Below are 6,528 nucleotides of genomic sequence, written 5' to 3' on the forward strand. Positions count from 1 at the left end.
GTTAGATGTAAAGAACATTTGTAGCCTTTTAGATATGTAATTTTGAAAAACTTTACGCATGGTATGAAACTTTGGTATTTCAAAAATAGGGGGGCACAAATTATTACATAACAAGATGGAATGAGTGTGTGTTAGTGCATAATAGTGTTGTAAATTTAAATTGTCTTTATTGCTACTGTATGTTCAGCTAAAATGGTTAAACATTTGCTGCTTATTGTGGTGTATAGCATATATGTGGTTGTGTATAATTGCGAATACAAAAGGAACTTTTTTGGAATATCGTTGTAATACACCTATAAGTGTTTTGAATAATACATTTTTGAACCTATTTTCCAACGTATGCTTGTTTTCCAATACATCAATAATGTTCATTTTGTAAGCAGTGTATGTCACAACTTTTACAAAACCTTTTCAATTTGTTTACAACCTTTGAGTCTCATATGAGGGCACCATGCCGAGTTTCATGTTTTTCAAACTTCATTTGCATTTTTCGAAATTAAGCAATATGTGCATGCAATGTTCGAGGTGATGTCCTGGCACCCTCTTGCTTGGATATTTTTTTGATAAGGCCTAAACTTAGAGAGAGGCGTTTTGGAGGCCGAGCTCCATGGAGGCCTTTATTTTTGAAAAATTCAAATTCAAACTTTTATGGTTTAAAAAATTCTTAAAAAAATATGCGTGTATGTAAGGATGTAATCCACATGTGTGTAAAAATTCAGGATGAAATACCATGAGTTGCGACCTGTATAAAAAGAGAAATTCATGGCCTGGGAGGATGAATAGTATCATGTGTTAAATAGCCACAGATTTGTCCTTTTTGCACAACCCTCATTTCAATGTATTTTGAACTGAAAATTTACACACATGTGCGTCATGCCTTCATGTATATCTGTATTTTTTCCCAGAATTTTTTAAAATGTAAAATAAAGAATTTCGATGAAATTTCAAATTGCAGGCCTCACTGGTGGCCGAGCTCCAAAAGGGATTTCCGCTAAACATAGACTTGCTAACACACAAATGATTTTTAAACCATTTTGGTGAACTTTTTCATGCATCTACAATTCAAAATTGAATTATATTCATTACTTTCACCATCTTACTTTCACCCACAAATGCGAATTTACGTAGCCACTTGTTATGAAAAAAGGTTTTGAAGCTGATTGGATATTTTTTTATAACCCATAATGTTCGAAAAAAAACTTATTTTTACATACCCACCTATTTACAAAGTCTACAATCGTCACTTTGCATTCAAACTCGGCCCATTTCCTCTGGAAATCATAATTCTTCTTGGAGATCTTCCGGTTTCCAAATAGTGCATGTTGCAAGTTTTGTGAAACGCTCTCAAATTTTACCATGGTGCATAAGGATGATGTAATGACACCATGTCAGGTTTCATTATTCCAGAATTTGTTTGCATTTTCTAGAATAAAAAAGTCAATAAGCTCTGTGTTTGAGGTCGATCCATGGCACCCTAATGTTTGTGAATCCTCTTCTTTTCTTGGATAAGACCTGAATATAGACTCGTTGACAAAAATAGGATTTTTTTTAACCCACTTTTACCATTTTTATGCACTTTGTTGTTGAAATTTGAATTATGTTTGTTAAATAATAAGAAATGCACTTAATGACTAAAATATAGTGAACAAGCCCCTAAAATGATAAAATTTGACATGGAACATGTTATGGTGTCTCTTGAATGTACAAAAACATTCAAGGTCCAACGATGAATCATTGCATTCAAACCCGACCCATTTCCTCTCGAAACCATGTTTCTCGGGAGATGTCCCAGTTTCCAAGCAGTGTACGTGACAACTTTTGTGAAACCTTCTCAAATTTTTACCACGGTCTCTAGGGATCATATAATGACACCATGTCAGGTTTCATCTTTTTCATACTACGTTTGCATATTATGGAACATGTGATGGTGTATATTGAACATGGAGAAGTTTCAAGACCATCAAGAGAATGCAGAGAAGAAATCAAAACAAAGAATAGAAATAAATTAAAAAATGTATGCCAAGTGTTTAGTGTCGGGCACTCGACACACATTTTGTGCATCTAAAAATAAAACGAAGTTATAATTATTATTTGTAAGTTCATGTTTGCATTCTTGATATTATTGTCTCCATTCAAAACAAGAAATGTAAGGAAAAATTACAATTGCCATAAAACTTAACGGAAGTATTAGTGCATTTGAAAAAAAAATGGTCAACATGCTTTTAGAAAACCATTTCACGTTTATTAAAAAATTGTAAACGTGTTTTTAATTCACCATGCATTTTACCCGCGAAAAATTCAATGTGTATTCTAAAAAAATAGACAACGTCCCTTTTAAAAAGTCAATGTATATTAAAAAAATGTTCAGTGTGTTTTCACAAAATGATGAACGTTTAACAAAAAACATTATGTACTATTAATCTTAAATTTCTATAGACTACAAGCATGTGTAACATTTTTAATACATTTCAAAAAATATTATTATTACACAATAATTTTAATACAGGTTGAACAATATAGAAAAATTATGTGCTTTTGGTCCAGAATAAAGATACAGAATTTAAAAATAATTTCTAATGCACGTTGAACTGTTTAAGTCCATGTAAATTTTAGAAAAGTTGATTTTTACCGCTTCATGGTACAAAGAATGAAAACAGAATAGACATTTGAAATACATAACAGTTGTATGTTAATAATTACTATAACTTTAACCCGCAAAAGGTAATAACTGTTGTAATGTTTTATATTGGAAAAACTAAAAAAATAAAATGTAAATCTAACTTGGACAAAATAAAAAGGAAACGACTAGAAAACTGCATGGGTTGGCGTACAACACCGGCCCAATTATATAATTATTACTATTTCTAGCATGTAATTGTTGTCGGGTGGTTTGCCTAAAAAAAGGTTGTTGTCGGGTGCCTAGCTCGTTCCATCGATTAAAGCTAGAAAACGAGTAAAAAACTGCTAGGTGCTAGAGATTTCTCAAAAAAAAAATGCTTGGTTGCAAGCACCACAACGTTATTCCGTATAAACTCTTGCTCATGTTTATCCAATGCCCTCTTGTGGCTCGATGGCTAGCTTGTTTGGTGTAGTAGCAGGAGGTCTCAGGTTCGAACCTGAACCCCATGAGCGCTGTGCATATTTTTGTTGTTATTTCTCTGGTGACATATTGACATTGGCTCCTGCACTTTACTTTTCATCAAAGCTGACATGGCATTGGTCTCGGCTCATTTCTTTGTGTCCGTTATAAGGGGGCTACCGTTTTAGGTGCCTATTTTCATTTTGCTGATTGATGACGTTTCTCGTGACGAACTACGGACTGGATGATGTATAAAGGAAAAAACTAGGCCTAACTGCTCGTTCCATGGCGGTTTCTGTGATGGTTTCTTTGTGTCCATTATAAGGGGGCTACCGTTTTGGGTGCCTATTTTCATTTTGCTGATTGATGACGTTTCTCGTGACGAACTAGAGAAACCATCATCAATGGCACCCTATTAGTGATGGATTTTGAGAACGTCATTCGAAATCTGTCATGGATTAACAGGTTTTTAGTAGTGAGGTGAGTCCATCGTCGTCGATGTCGCCATGGCCGCCGCACTGCGCCGCTGCGGCCACCGCCGCGCAGCACCCCGCGTCCCGCGCTCCCGCCGCTCGCGTACGCGATCTGCGCAACCAGGTCCAGCACCTCGACGCGGTCCACTCCCGCGCTCTAGACGCGCCCGCTACAGCTCGCGCCATGATCGCGCTCCGACGCGATCCACTCGGCCGATCCGGCTTGTCCCGGAGCTTGGCCTTCCCTCCGCCGAGCCACGCCGCCACCGCAGCCTCTACGCCACCGCGCAGGTCCGTCGCGGCCGCCGCGCTCCCCGCACGCACGTCATCACCGTGCTCCGCCAAGCGGGACGAGCGCCATCGCCGGCGAGCTCCTCCGAACCCGATGCTCTGATGCCAATTGTTATTGCCGTGGCCTTCTCCCTCTCTAGCCCTAGCTCACTCTCCCTCTCTGCTGCGTTCAACCCAGGAAGAAGAAGACGGAGCTAGAAGAAAGACACGGTGACACGGTGGTTTTTCCGCCGGCGCAACAACGCCAACGCCACAAGCTCGTACTCGACTCCACGGCTGTTACAACGAACCCATCGAGGGTTTTATACCCGGGGTAGACGCTGGACCTGACCCCCACGTCTACACCCACCCGAGCGCTCGGTCCGGCCCGCTCTGGCCGCGCCCACCCCGCGCACGATCGCGCCCTGGACGCGGCGAGCCCTCAACGTCCCGACTCGGTCACCCTGACCCGTTCACCAACAGCCACTCCTGGTCCTACGGTGCAGCATGCACAGCGCATGCCCGCACCCTAGCCTACTCACGCACGCACACACGCACGCCCGCCACGCTCCTGATCGGTCCCGCGCGCACACACGCATGCCCGACACGGTCGCCGTGGCTTATGCCCAACAAGGAGCAGGGGACTCATTGGCGACGGAATCACCAAACGAGGAGACAAGACCCTAGTGTCGTAGGGAAAGTTTCCGAGTCAGGATCGAATCGATCTAGAGGGGAACGTCTCGGCGAGAAGCCAAACTCGGCGACATGACTCGTGCATGTTAACAATACCAGCTCCTCATCTTCCTCTAGCTGGCTTGATTTGCTAGCTACCAACCAGACTAGGTCGGCCACACCCACAGGCGCTGCTACCAACACACCCTCCGTCATTCTGATCAATTAGCGGCTGTTGTTTGTCGAGAAAGGAGGGATTAGCTGCTTGTGGAAGGATGTGATGTGATTGATTAAGGATTGGCAGGTAGTGGAAGGATGTGATGTTACTGGAGTACTGATTAGTGTGACCCGATCTTAGGATCGAACGTACAGCGACTATGCACAGGACATATACAAAAAATCGACACATTTTATTGCTAGCAGTCGGAACTCTTTAATCATACAATGAGTGACAAAAACAAAATACTATTACTAATAGCTAAGCTACTAGCTCCGGTGGGAAGACCCAGGTTAGCTGCGCCGGCTTCGGTCCCCTCAGGCATATGTTGTACCAATCGAAACCAGTCCTCTGGGGCCTCACAATTTCGGATCTCATATAGAATATATCATCCCTGTCAGCAAAATAAATAACATCTTTTTCTATCTCCCCGCTGATGCTGATGAAAGCAGAGACAGACTTGCTAAATGGTCTGCTGATGAAAAGCGACTGGTCATTTAGCCCACCCTTCACCGGCACCCACATGGCTTCACTCATGTTGGCCTCGAAAACCTCTACGCTGTGAGTGAACTTAAAAGGCGAAAGCACTTGTCGCCTTACCATGAGCAGCTTTCCACGCGACACGATCAAGTAACACATGGTGATGATGTCATGGTGGGTGGACTCGTCAACATCCATATATCGGATTGCTTCAGGAATCATATCCTCTTCGGTCATCTTGGTCAAGTCATAACTGTCTTCGTCACAGCTATCATTGCCTTCCTCATTGTTAACCTGGCCATCATCATCGTCATCATCATCATCATCATCATCATCATCATCATCATCACAACAGTCAAAACCTTGCCCGATGACACACTTTCCACTGGTAACCGTTGGTACGCCGCTATCATAGGCGATGTCAAGGAAGACAAGATCCTCATCCTGGGTGATCCCGTAAAGTCTGTCTCCAAGAAACGCAACATCAACGATGCTGACGAGGGCAGCTGCATAAGACTTGGGCAACCAGACGCCCTTCCCAAGCCGGGTTAAGATGATGGGACAACTGCGATGGTTGGTCATGAGAGCAATGACATCATCTGGGGTTGACCGCAAGAGCACCTTGCGGATTTCGAAAAGCTGGGAAACATGGCCGCCGATGGCAGCGTCCAAGCTGGGGAGCGATAGCGTCGTGCCAGAAAACATGTTGTGCAAGTAGTACCTATGCATGTTGTCGGCAGCGTCCGCAATGGCAATCCAGTCATCGGTAGAGCCAATGCATGTCACGGTCTCGGGAAAGGAGACAAGATGGTGCATAGAACGGTCTGCGGGAGCCATACCAATGCAGCTCATCACGGCCTTGGGGTACGAGACGATGCGGTGTAGAGCACGATTAGAGGGGGTCATGAATCCCCCATTAGGAAGCACGATCCACGGCAGCTGCCGTGTAGGGGGGCGCGCTGCAAAGCGCCAAGAACGGCACACGGCCTGGAAGCGAGCACGGTCGACGGGGAAAAAGATGCGGGCGAAGACCAGGGCTAGGAGGTCCTCTGGGAGTTCAGACCACGGTGCCATTGATTGGCGAGCGAGTAGACGATCGAGTTGCCGAGTTGTGGATTATTATTTGGTGCTGCCTTCCTGCAGGTCCTGTTAATTTATATAGTACTAGGTGGACAAAACCCTACACACAACCGACTCTCGCAAGAGTTCCAACGCCAACACGACTCGGACTCCATAGGCTAAATAGTAGAGTACTAAATAGATATAAGCATGATTTGTTCACGTACATACGTCATGGAGAGCAAGAGACAACCCAGTCATGGAGAGCAAGAGACAAC

Source organism: Triticum dicoccoides, chromosome 5B, assembly GCF_002162155.2.
Source record: "Triticum dicoccoides isolate Atlit2015 ecotype Zavitan chromosome 5B, WEW_v2.0, whole genome shotgun sequence".
In the NCBI taxonomy this organism is placed as follows: domain Eukaryota; kingdom Viridiplantae; phylum Streptophyta; class Magnoliopsida; order Poales; family Poaceae; genus Triticum; species Triticum dicoccoides.